General features: G+C 45.6%; 1 protein-coding gene across 2 annotated transcripts in view; it reads left to right on the forward strand.

The window, feature by feature from the left end:
• Nucleotides 1–13677, forward strand: part of PLPP3 (phospholipid phosphatase 3) — an 83309-nt gene that overhangs the window by 41932 nt on the left and 27700 nt on the right. The gene's annotated exons all lie outside the window — the stretch shown is intronic.

The following is a 13677-nucleotide window of genomic DNA, read 5'->3' on the forward strand; positions in this document are numbered from 1 at the left end:
GCAGGGGACATGGGTTCGTGCCCCGGTCTGGGAAGATCCCTATATGCCGTGGAGCGGCTAGGCCCGTGAGCCGTGGCCGCTGAACCTGCCCGTCTGGAGCCTGTGCTCCGCAACGGGAGAGGCCACAACAGTGAGAGGCCCGTATACCGCAAAAAAAAAAAAAAAAATACTAAATATATATATAAGTATTATAAAAGTATGCTAAGCAACCTTCTACAATGCTTTGCATACCTTATCCTTACAACAATCTAACAAAGTCTAGATATTGTTCTTATCTTTCTTCTACAAATTAAGAAGCTGAGGTCCGCAGAGTAAAAATAATTTGCCCAAGGTCACTTAGTTAATGAGTGGTGGAGTTGGGATTTCAACCTATTGTCCCTTACCCCAGAGTCTGAGCTCTTAGCCACTGTGCTATAAATCAGCCCCAGATGATGGGGGTAATACCTTACCAAACATCTCAGGCCTTTTCTGTGTTCTTTCCACACTCTCGTGGTGCTGCTCTGACAGTGGTAATGCCACTGACATTCTCTGCCATATTGTTTAATTCTCTCATCCAGGGACTGTAGTGTCAAAGTGAAAATAGAATGAGACTTGCAATCCAGGGACCTAGGTTCTAGACCTGGCCCTCCACTGCCAAGCTGTACGTCTTTAAAATCTCGTTCCAGTGCTGTACGTCTTTAAAATCAGGGGTGACCATCTTGCTTCAAAACTTTGCAGTCAGAAGTAAAAGAGATCATGAATATTGAAGTAATTGGCAAACTCTTTAAGTGCCGGCCAGGTTGCTCATACGCCAGTGTAAAATCTAGACTTACATCCAGATCTTCCCTTAGAGGAGGAAGCCCTCATTGAAGATGCCAGAATGTGCCGCCGACTTGACAAGGTCCAGAGTTACTTTGAGCAATGGTAGCCTCATGGGAATCAGGGTATGGTCTATCTGGGCTTTACTTGGTCACTGCCCTGTTTCAGACGTGTCCATTTAGGGCAGGGGAGGGGGAGAGTAACTGAGGGTGTTCCAGTCTTATAATCTGTAGTTCATACATTTTCACAGCCATCCATTCCACACCTCCAATATTTTCTAAATTTTTTCTTTGTCCTTGAACTTGAGCCAAATGGGCAAAGGACTAGGCATCACATCCACCAAGATCGAAAATCTTTGTTTCAAATCCTTGAGTCATCTTTGTATTCATCCTAGCCTGGAAACTTAGCTTTGGCCTGTAACAGCAAGCCAAGAAGGAAGGAGTTAATATTAAGAACACTGCATGTGAAATAAGGGCTTAGTATCCCCCGCATTCAAATGGAAGATCAGAAGCTTGGAGGGATTCAGTGACATGCTCAAAGTGTAAAGCAAGTAAAAATTCAAGCCTAAACCTGGCTATTCCCAAACCTCTGTCCGTCTTGCAGGCTTGATTTAGGCTTGGAGGTTGGCTATCCTATCCAAGTGCTCAGTGGGATGGGCAGTTAGCGACTGTTGCCTTCTCTGCATCAAAGGCAAGCTGCTGATGGCCATGGAGCACAGTGCGTGAAGTTTTTCTTTTGACTTCCCCACTCTGGGGGTTTGTGATAACTTTGAGACCCCTGTTTGTTTTCTAATAACATCGTAAACGAGGCGTGCAATCAACAGTTTGACGTTGGGGGAGGGGGCAGGGAGGCTAGTAGAATTCTTTCCAGCCTTTAAAAGAAAAACCGTCCATTTGGCAACTGCGGTAGTTTCTTAAAGGTGGACTAAGGATCTTTGGGTTCAAAAGCTGAGAAATATGAAATCTAATTTTAGTCTTTGCTCCAAATTAACAGTGTGGGGTTGAGTTCTCTAGGAAGCATGGCTTTGCCTGGAAAAAGCATTTGAATACTTAATATAGTATCTTGTGCTAAGGTTTGAACAGGTGTTTTTTGACACTCGGAGGCTCAGTTAATTGAATGCTTTTAGAAGCCGACTCTAACCCGGGAGGGCTTGAGATAAGAATAGCACAGTGACAGGGATGTTCTGTGATCTTCGTACTCTTTACGTGCGATTATCATTGGCTTGCCTCGTGGGCTGCTCCTAGACGTGGCGCCCTGGAGAGAGACACTCCTCAGAGGCCTTGGGCCCCTCTGGCTACGTGAATTAGGTGAATCCCTGGTTCTTCTAGGCCTCGTTTTCCTCGTCTGTAAAATGAGAGTGTTCTTTGACTTCACTCCTGGGGATTGCTGTGGGAATCAAATGCCGTCCCTTCCGTGGGCACATGCTCGGCTGCAGTGGGCTGGGTGGACCCAGCGTGCTCAAGTGGCTTCTTTGAGGTCCACGTGTCTCTTCCATCCTTCCTTCCTCAAGCAAAATTCCTGGTCAGCAGCTCTTTCCCTGCTGTTTGCCAAGAGCCCCTTCTTCCTCACGAGATGCTAGTGTTTCTAAGAAAAATCTGCTTTGAAGAGCTTAGTTGTGGCTGGCCTCTCTCCTCATGTCACGTGGATGTTTTAATTAAAATGCTCCCTGACCTCCCAGGTTTCCTGGAAATGGTCATGTGCTGTGGCCTTGGTTATATAGGAAGGGTGGCAGTGATGTTTCCTTCTCCCACACAGGGTTAGCAAAATAGGTTTGGTCGGGCTTCCGTCTGGTTCTGAAAAAGGCCAGCCAAGCAAATGCGGTAATAATCGGTGTCCTTTGTCAGGGGCTACTGTTGTGCCATGGAAACCTGAGACCGTGTTCAAGCCTTTTGCCCTCGTAGAAACCCCGCCACCCTGACACGAGGTTTTCTGGTGTCTCAGTTTCTCATGGGGTTAAAGTCATAAGCGCTGGTTCATCCCTGAGCTCCTCTGCTATGGAACGTGTAGCAAATTAATGAACCTCACTGCGCTTCAGTGGGCTCATCTGTGAAATGGACATTATATGTCTACTTATGAAGGTTTTCAGAAATAAATGAGCTAAAGTATGGAAAGTAACTTAGGGCCCGACACAAGCAGTATAGTAGGTAAATGTTCACTATTTTTATTGTAAATGAGTAAACAGTCAAAAAGTTGTGAAGTGACTTAGCCAAGACCTCATACCCGGTATAAGTAGAATCAGGAAATGACTTCCAGCCTTTGCACTCGTCACATCTCCCGCTCTTTCCTTGTAGTTTATTCGTCAGAAACCGGGTCTCTTGACTCTCGTTCCAGTGCTCTTTGCAAGAAAACTTTTACCTCTTGATCCAGCTGCCCCTGCATTTCAGCTGGAGGCATGTGTGAGAGGTGGGCTCCTAATGAGGTCTGCTTGCCTGCTCACCTGCCATTAAGGACCGGAGCACTCAGGGGAAAAAGGAAAAGCAAAGACCTCAGAGGAAAAGTGACTAATTCCCATTCATATATATTCTCAATTCTGGAAAAGCTATACGACTTGAATTCAACAACGATAGCAACCCCTCTCTCCCACTGTGACCGGCCAGAGAGCCTGGCTGGCCCCGGCCAGAATCTGCTTCTGATCAGAGGGCGTGAATGACAGTCAGGGAGGGTGGAGGGGGTACCCAGAGCTGGAAATCTAATCATCCTGCTACTTGCTGCCCCGGTCTCCTCCCACCGAATGTCAGATTTGTTTAAAACAACACGAGAAGCCTTTACTGATTAGGATGCCCTTGTTCCAGTCTGAGGAGTCCCCACAACAAAGGAATCGCATGCCAGCGGGGTTTAGAGTGTGGTTTAGAGATGCACGAATCAGACGTTATAGAGAAAGCAGACACCTTTCTATGGCAGGAGATGTGGAAAAATCTAGTCATTTTGACCTCTTTTTCAGATGTATCGCAGGTTCTGGAATTATAGCATAATAGGAATTCCTTTAAATCCACAAGGCAGTGGTTCCTATCCCTGCCTTGTAAGGGTTTAGTGACTCTACAGCAGTGAGATCAGGAGCGAAAGCAGTACATATCATTTCCTATCTAGCCTTCTCTCGATTTGCCTTGTACCGCGCTGTGAAGAGAATTATGGGCAAAGATCTTAATATGGAAAAATGCTTAGTATTCTTTTTAAATAAACATGAGCTCAGTGCTTGCCTTGGTCAGACCCTGAAAGGGGTTTAATAAAGATTCTTAATATCTGGGAGTTGAAGCATGATGGATCACAAGTGAATCCCCTTCTCCCTCTGGCCGTAAAAACACTCCTTTTCCTCAGATCCCATTGATTTTGACCTCTGTCATGATATTCCTAACTAGAGAAAAAGCTCAGGCTTTCTCATCATCTGATTGAGGTTCACGGCCTGACTTCTGAGCTTATCCATTCTGTGACTTGTCCGTCAACTTCGAGCAATCCATGGACCGCTTTGGAAAAGAGCTATACCTTCCTTTACTGTAAATTGGTGACAATGGTTCACCAACGCCATAGGCTAGTTCTGGGAGTCAAATCAAGTGACAGTATGTGTGTCATCAGTGAGAATCAGCCTTTTCTTTTCTGTAGTGTCTACCGTAGCCTTTGTACTGTGCATACAAAGCCGCCTTCATATGCTTATTCTTTCACTTGTACTTGGTAGTGATTCTAGGGGGTAGATTGGTACAGCTAAGGCAACTGGGAGTCAAGATAGGAAGTGACTTTCCCATAACTAAGGAGTGGCAGGGCCAGACCAGTAGTCCTCTGGATCCTAAGGCAAGGCTTTTAAGAAAAATAATGACACCACTGCTACCTTCTAAAGGCTGCCTCCCCTTCCACAATTACTTATCAAGCCCCCAGGGCGTGGCAGGTGCTGGGGATGCAGTGTTGAACCTCAGCGCAACAATCTGTGTGTTGTCTCTTGTCGCTAAACTTCCAGAAGCTGCCCCATCTCAAGCAGACGAATAGCACCTTCAATACACATCGCCTTGTAATGTGTCCACATCTTGTCTCCCAGCTAGATAACAGGTTCCTGCAAGGCAGAGATCAGGTCTTTTCCTCCTGCACATGGTAAGTACTAAATAAACACCAAGCAAATATCACCTCTTCTCCAGGAAGCATCCCTTGGCTGCCTCCTTCCCCCACCTTCCAAAGGTCCCAGAGGTCCCCGGGCCCACCGCTATCGTTGCAGTCACTGTGCTGAACTGTCATGTCTGTTTGATTGTCTGTTTCCTCGTTATCCTGCTAGCTGCATCACGGTAGGGACCGGTCTGATTTGATTTTGTATTGCTAGTGCAAGGCACAGACTTGGGTGCTCAATATACATGTTTGTGAAAATCACAGAGGAGGTCATGCGTTTTGGGCAGAAACTCACAAGCATTAGGCCAAAAGATGTCAGAGGACCTAGGAAGCAGGGACAAGTGTCCTGTTTATCTCCCTAAAATCTTCCCTGTGGTCCCTGATGCACGTGGGGGCCTGCTCTCTACCACATGCACATTTCTAGCTGGAGAGACAAGAAGAAGAGCTTATAGCTCCGAGACTTGTTTATTCAGGATCAGGCTTCAGTTTGCCCACATCTGGACTTCATTACTTCCTCCCCACCCCGCCATCTCCCTTTATCTGAGAGAGCACTGCCAAGAAAACAAGGTTCCCCAAGATTGCTTCCTCATTAAAGGTTAGTCGAGTCTTCAACTCTGAAAAACATGAAGTCGAGCTGGCCCAGTGGTGCCTTGGTGGGAGACCCAGTTCCCCAGTTTACAATCCACTACATCTGTGCAATTATCAAGACCACCAACAGAGAGTGGCCCTGTTAATCCTTCAACTGTGTCATCCCGGATCAGACAGCTACAGAGTTCTTCTGAGACCTTCTTACCCCTGGGGGTGAGGTGGGGGAAGGGGCCCTATTTGCGATATAACAAACACAGGCATGGAGGTTAGGATTTAGGTTTCTCCCTTTCCCCTCCACGCCCCATACTCTGCAGAAATTCTTCCTTAGTTACTATCACTCTTAAGAGTTCAGGTTTATTTGGAATATGTGTCGAATATGAAGGTGGTGATATTCTCCACTTAAAGTGATAATGCTTAGGGGGCTGGGAAATCTGTTTGCGTGAGTTAGTGTTAGGGGATGGGGTAGAGGATCGGATACCATTGATGAACTATCTAGTGGGCCCGAAACTAATATGCCTTATCTTAAGTCCTCTTCAACAGCTACAGGGGGTAGGTATTATTTACCCCATTTTACAAATGAGGGAAGGTCCTGAGGCTTACAAGGGGGATGTGGCTAGTGTGAGGTTACTCTGCTTAATGAATGGGGAGCAGGAATGAAAACCCAGGTCTGTCTGGCTTCAGAGCCGGCGCGTGAACTGACCTTGAAGACCCCCTCAGTGCTAGGGGCTATGCAGAGTGCTCTTTATTTAGTGAGCTAGAAAATCTTTAGTTCCTGGTGTAGAGATCTCAATGTATAGAGGAAGACGAAACATCTAGAGCACCGGGCAGATGGCTGCCCGAGGTTGACAGTGTGGGATGGTGTTTTGTAGCAAGTGGTTTGTGAAGAATCTCTGGGTGAGACCTTCCTTAGAACAGGCAGGCAGCTTGTAGGCTTCCTCTTGGCCTAGAAGCTGATGGACAAGACATAGATACTGTCCTTGGAGCTTATGGTATAAAGGGGAAGCAGGGCAAGTACAAGACTGACTGTACCATTAGATCCTCAAGGAGACTAAAGAATTGGTCTGAGAGCTAGAGGAGAGTCAGGGCTGTGCAGGGTGGTGGGCCCCAGAGAGGTGAGAGCTTCAAGGACAAAACAGGCCAAATGCTATAGATGGTCTAAGGTGTAAATAAAGTGCTATGGGAGTTGAGAGGAAGATCACTGAAGGTTGTTTTCATTGGTGAAGGCTTCATCGTCGCCATCATCATCATCCTTCATGGAGCACTTGTCCCATTTAATATCACGACAACCCTTGAGCTCTTGGTACTGTCATCATATCATCCCCCTTTGTACACATAAGAGGGCTGAGAGTCATAGAGCTCAGTTGTCCAAGACTCCTGAGTCAAAGAGCCCAAACTCTAACCCAGTGCACTAGTCGGCACTTGAGCTCTACTTTGAAGCAGAGGCGAGACTTTCATCAGAGATCCTGATACTCCAGGCAGAGGGGATGGCTTCACCATGACTGAAACAATAGGGTGTTTTCAAGAGTAGTCGAGCCAGACCCGTTTGGCTGGAGAACTAGAGTGTAAGGGAGTAGACAGAGATAAAGTAGGAAGAGATAACTGCAAGGCTGTGAAACTCCTTGAGTGCTGAGGACTTTTTACTCCAGTTAATTGCCTAGAGATTGATGAAAGTATTTTCAGCCTACTGGGTCAATTTTCCAACCAAGGTTAAGGATGAGGCCCGAACCACAGTGGTGGTAATACAAGGGGAAGAGAGAGGCAAGAATGGATGTGAGACACCTTGCAAACGTGAGATGAACAGAATTTGATGACAGTGGGGGAGAGGAGACGGAGGGGTCTAAGATTTCCTGTCTTTGCAGTTCTATGTTTGGTGGCATCTTGAGTAGAAATGAAGGGAAGAGAAGTGAGGTTTGGGGCAGAAGTTGCAATGAGTGTGACTTGGTCAGGTTGACATGCTGATAACATCGGTTTGATAACTAACTAGTTGGGTGATTTGGCAGAAGATTGGAACAAGACTGATAGGGGTAAATGGTAAGCTGAAACTAGAGAGAGAAAGGTGCCCTTTTGAAGGTCATCTTCACAGAGGTAATCATTGAAGCTATTGGAGCAGCTGAGATCACAGTGAAAAGGCAAGGATACAACCCTAGGAAGACCTACCTTTATCTGGTAGAACCCAAAAGTGGAGCCACTGGAAGAAGAAAAGTGTTTGAGAAATAGGAAGAAAAGCACAGTGGTGATATTAAGGACGTTAGGAAATTCAAGGTCAAAAGGAACGAGAGGTAGGCAATAGGCAATGTTACAGAGAGAACAGTCGGGAGACTCTTGCATGGATAGGCAGAGCTGGTCATCTAGGAGACACATGGCTGTGAGTCCCTGACTTTGGAAAATACGATGCTTCACGCTTCAAACTGCCTTCCTTGTTAAGCTTGTGGGCTTAGGGCAGCCACTACTGATTTCAACCATTCATAGCTTCTATGGTGACCTCTCTCTGGCTTCTTTGCTGTCCATTATTCTAGATATTGGAGTTTTGACCTACCCATAAAGCCCAGAATCTCCACTGGTGGCCTTGGACAGATTTAGGTTCCCATTGCCTTTCCCGATCTGTCAGGCACTGATCTCCTGCCAAGAGGTTGAAGACAACCTAGTGGGAGAAGAATGGGATATTAAATTTCTCATCAGTTATTTCTCGTCACGAAAGATACTGCATTTTTTTTGTAGTAGTTGGAGAATTCAGCTCAAAGAAAACACAGCTACATGTATCTCCATCCTTAGAAGCAGGACCCAGATACGTTACATTTTTCCTTTCCCTTGGAACTGAGAAATAATGTGAAGAAAAGGATTCTCCATTATTCTCCATCATTTAATGTTTGTTGAATGAATGAATCTCTTCTGGGCTGAGAGAAGGTCATTAATCCACAGAGCTGAGATGTGAAGGAGGAGCTTGGTGCTCTGTGGCTGGCAGGGATCTAGATGTGCACGTGCCTGGCAGGGTTACATGACCTTCCCAGGTGCTCAAGGAACGTCTGTCTCCCTGGAGACATCCATCCTGCCACCACCTGCTAGGGCTTCTAAGAGAACGCTAGCTTGACGCCATTGGACAGAACACGGGAGGCCCAGACTGCAGCGACAGCCCTGCCACTGCCCATTGCCTTGTACCTGAGGGTGATTCAATGGCCTCTCTGGCCTTCGTCATACTCACAAAGTACGGATAATAATTTAGTAATCCATAGGGTGTTGTGAGAAGCAGATAACAGTGGATAGGGAAATGTTTTGTGAGCCATAACAGGCTGTGCAGATGTTATCATTCAAGCAGATCAGAATATAGGGAAGTTTGTCCTTCGAACTCAGCAGGGGAAGAAGATGAGTTCTCAGGCTCTGAAAGACGGATTGTTGGGACACTGTGTGCAAAAGTCTTTTCTTGGGAAAATCTATAGAGGGGACTGTTGTAAACAGCCCTCGCTGCCTGGGATTTAGACTTCCCTTCTGCTTTGTTCCCCTGAAAAAGGCATCCTAGATAAAATGGTCAAAACCAACATCTCCATACCCATATTTTCTGGTTCTACCCTGGAGGGGTGGTACTTCCACATTCTTTAGTGTGGAATGTTCCTTTCCAAGGGGCTCTTAGAACTGTCTTGGAAAAGATGTACTTGTATAAAAGTACAGGCATTTCCTACAGATATTGCAGGTTCAGTTGCAGATCATCGCAATAAAGTGAATATTGCAACAAAGCGAGTCACACGAAATTTTGTTTCCCCAGTGCATGTAAAAGTTATGTTTACACTAAACCGTAGTGTATTAAGTGTGCAATCGTATTATCTCTACAAATCAATGTATATGCCTGAATTAAAAAGCACTTTATTGCTAAAAAAATGCTGACAATCATCTGAGGCTTGCGGGAATCATAAGCTTTTTGCAGTGGTAACAGTAAAGACCGCTGAACGCAGATCACAATAACAAATATAATAATAATGAAATAATTATGAAATAATGAAAAAATTGGAAATATTATGAGTATCACCAAAACGTAATACACAGAGACACGAATTGAGCAAATGCTGTTGGAAAAATGGTGCCGATAGACTTGCTTAACGCAGGGCTGCCACAAACCTTCAGTTTGTAAAAAAAAAAAAAAAACAACAAAACAAACAACAAAAAAGACCTCACAATATCTGCAAAGCACAATAAAATGAGGTATGCCTGTGTTAATTTTTTGTTTCTCTTTTTTGCAAGGGCAGAAAAAAAAACAATGTTTGCATGGCTCTTCTGCTAGGTGCTAGGCATTTGATATACCACCTTTTTTTTTTTTTTTTTTTTTTTTTGCGATACGCAGGCCTCTCACTGCTGTGGCCCCTCCCGTTGCGGAGCACAGGCTCCGGACGCACAGGCTCAGCGGCCATGGCTCACGGGCCCAGCCACTCCGCGGCATGTGGGATCTTCCCGGACCAGGGCACGAACCTGTGTCCCCTGCATCGTCGGGCGGACTCTCAACCACTGTGCCATCAGGGAAGCCCCTGATATACCACCTTCTTGAATCCCCTGGCAATCCTGTCAGGTAGAGATTACTCTTTTTTTTGAGCTTTTTAAAAAAAAATTTATTTTATATTGGAGCACAGTTGATTAGCAATGTTGTGTTAGTTTTAGGTGTACAGCAAAGTGATTCCGTTATTCATATACATGTATCTATTCTTTTTCAAATTCTTTTCACATTTAGGTTATTACAGAATATTGAGCAGAGTTCCCTGTGCTATACAGTAGGTCCTTGTTGGCTATCTATTTTAACTATAGTAGTGTGTACATGGCAAGATATTACTCTTATTTCATAGACAAGGAGACCTAAGCCCAGAGAGGTGAAGTCACTTATCTAGGTCCAAGGTAAGAGATGGGATTCAGACCAAGGTTTTTCTGGCTCCACAGTCAGTGCTTCTTTCACCACCATGTGCTCTCTCCTTTCCAAAATGTCTCTCCTAATGTATCTCCAAATTTCCCCTCCGGAACAGTTCAATATTTGTGAATATGTGGCCAGTTGAGCTCTTGTACACCAGAAAAGGCAGGAAGAGGAGCTGTCTGAGAGTTGGAGACTCCCTCCCTCCAGACTGCGGCCATTCTCGGGCAAGGACTTATTGACTGATCCCTTTCTCTCCACTCGTAGCTTAATTGCAATGCTTTCCCACTTTATTAGTTTCCAGATTCCGTGCCAAGTGCTTTAAAAGGCAGGTAGGGGAGAATTCTTCTCTGCTCGCTGGCAGCCTGCCATCACCCCCAGAATCTGTTGCTTGCTGTTTCAGAAAGGGATCCACATTGAAGGCATTTTTCTCAGCCGTGAAATTTACATATCATAACCTTGCTGACTGAAGCAGAAATGAGGGCTCCAGGGGCAGGAGTATGGGCCCGAGTGGGGACAGAGCCTTTGCAGGGGGGAGAGGGAGGGGGAGGGAAGAGCTTATTTTATTACCCGGGAATAAAAACATTGTGAGTAATGAATAAAGTCCGAAAGCAGTAAATCTGGAACTCCAGAGTTACGTGTGTAACGTGTTGGAGAACAATTTAAGCCCTCGCCTCTTCTGCAGAAGCGAGGTATTTGGGCAGCCCGAATTTCATTAAATGGTCTTTTAAGGGTTAGGATTACAAGAAGCCAAACCCGGGCTGGTTCATAATGATGATTTATGGCTGTGTTGTCGACTCCCCGACCCTTCTGTACAAGGGGATGGAGAAAATACATAATTTGTTGCTCATTAACTCCAAGATCTGTCAGGGCTGCCCCAGAAGCCATGTGGTCCTGGAGTCATGTGTCTGCTAAATGGCTTCAGCCTGGTCCTGTCCTCGAAAACACGCAGTTGCCATTCTACAGTGGAAATTGTTTTTAATAACAATAGAAATAATAAAATGATCTCGATGTATTTCTTCTGTGTGTCTTTCAACTTGAGAGTCAGAATACCTGGGCTCTGTTCTTAACACTGGAAGCTTACTAGCCTCACATCCTTCAGATAAGTCATTATTTCTCAGTGCCTTAGTATTCCCACCTGTAAACTGGGTATATTGTCTTCACAGGTTGCAGATTAAATGAAACTGTACGTTGCTAAAGAAACATAAAAGATTGCTAGTATTATTAGGGTTGTTATTGGGAATTTGAGGGGCCATCACACATTCTCTTTTTCATCTTCCCACGAGAGGAGGAAGCATTTTAATTAGCAGCTTGCTATTTGCGAGACTGTGGCACTGAAAACTGCAGTTTTAGAATGAAGGGATGTTAGAGCTGAAAACAGTCCTTGAGGTGTAATCAAACCCGTTCTCCCTAAGATGGCTGACGCAGAGAGGCGACTCCCCTGAGATTCATCAATAAAATGATGTAAGAGATGCTGATGTGCAGTGGGAACCCACATGTTCTTTTTCAGCATCAGATAGGAAATCACGCTCAGGCCATGCCGATTTAGAAACAGTTTCTTAATCTGTGGCAGTGGATGGCTCAAGGAACTCGGGAGCAATCCAAGGGCAGGGATCATTCATGGGGCTTTGGTTCTGCTCCTTGCCTGTGGTGTCGTCTCCGAGGAAGTACCGTTCCTCTGCTACTAATTATTACCTTTGTTTGGTTGGGAGGCTACTGGTGGAGGTGGCACAGGAGAGCTGGGAATAAATGTCTTTGCCGTTATGAAGGAATGAATCACGGAGTCTAGTGCCCTCGTTTTGCAAATGGAGAAGCTAACTTATCCCAAGTCACTCAGTGAGTAGGGACTCGAGCCCTGGCCTCTTGACTCCTAGTTTAGTGCTTTTCCCCCCAAGGTCTAACGTCACGTGGGCATGATTTATAAATAAAGAAGAATAAGAAAGAGAGAACATGATGGTGGTAACAAACATCTGGAATGTGTTAGCCTGTAAGGTTACATAAGGTAAAAGTATAAACAGGTTCAAAAGGGGAATTAGACCATGAATGGTAGGAAAGAATGCTGGGTGGAGGGTTAGAACACCTGGGTCTAATCTTTAGATGTGAGTTAATTTGGACCTCAGTTTCTTCCATATATAATGGAGCCTTTCATTTATGACCGGCTAGGCTTCTCAGATTTTAATCTCTGCAGCATGTTGTCAAAGGACTCTTAGTAATGTTTAGATGACATTTCCAATTTTGCAATAAAACAACTGTGAGGACCACCATCCTGCTCCCTTTCATTCATTTGTTCATTCATCGGATCGTCCTGTTCTCCCAGGGAGTGGCTAAGCCAGGATGCCAGACCAGACTGGCCTTTGATCAGCTCTCTCTAATATAGAGTCATATGATCTAGGAAACTCAATATGATCTAGGAAACCAAAGGGTAGCACTTAGAAATATCAAGTATTTATGAACACAGAATCACTGTATAAACGTTAGCGTGCTGGTAGCTGTTGTCACGACTGCACCTGCTCGCCGCGCCCCTGGGCCCAGCTGGAATTTCATGGCCATCCTCCCCCCAGACTTGGGAGCCCTGGACTTGGATCAGATCCCTAGCCTCGACGCCTTCCCCAGCTGTAAAAGAATGACGGGACACTTTGAGAAGGACTGCCCGGATGTGTCAGTCTATTGCTTCCCCTGTGGTTGTGAACATGCTCTCTGTTCCCTGAAAGGGCAAGTGTGGCTCATCAGCCTTCCCCGTGAGGAAGTGTGAAAGGGACTTTGTGGTGAGTGGTGAGTTGAACATCGCTGTCCCTGGACTCTGGTTGCGTCCAGGAAGTGGCCAGGGCTGTGCCGTGGAGTTAAGACAAGGGCAGCAGGCTGTGTGGTGGTGCATCACCAGCGCAGAATAGGTCCTCGGCTGTGTAGGCAGCAGAGGCGTTTTGAATCAGCTGCCCACCCCCCGTTCTTAATGTAAAACCCGACAGTTTTGGTTAAGGTGCTTTCCCTCCCCCAGCCTCAGTCCACCTCCTGGTGGTCCTGAGGAGTTCATAAAATAAAGTGTATAAAAAATAAATACTGGTATGCAATAGATAATCAATGGTTGGTGGCCCTTTTTTTTTTCTCTTTTAAGTAGTGATATCGCCCCTAAGCATGAAGGAGTGGGCACTGTGGGATGGAGGAAGGGCATGATCTGAAGTGCCTTGTGTAAAGTTTCTTGGTTTGTAGGCCAGTGTTCTTTCCATCATGCGCTACTTCTAAAGAGTAAGATGAAAGAATCACTTTCTATGACCCAACAGGGCATTTCCCATCCATGTTACCACCTTTCCGGCAGTAACTGCAGA

Source organism: Orcinus orca, chromosome 1, assembly GCF_937001465.1.
Source record: "Orcinus orca chromosome 1, mOrcOrc1.1, whole genome shotgun sequence".
NCBI lineage: Eukaryota > Metazoa > Chordata > Mammalia > Artiodactyla > Delphinidae > Orcinus > Orcinus orca.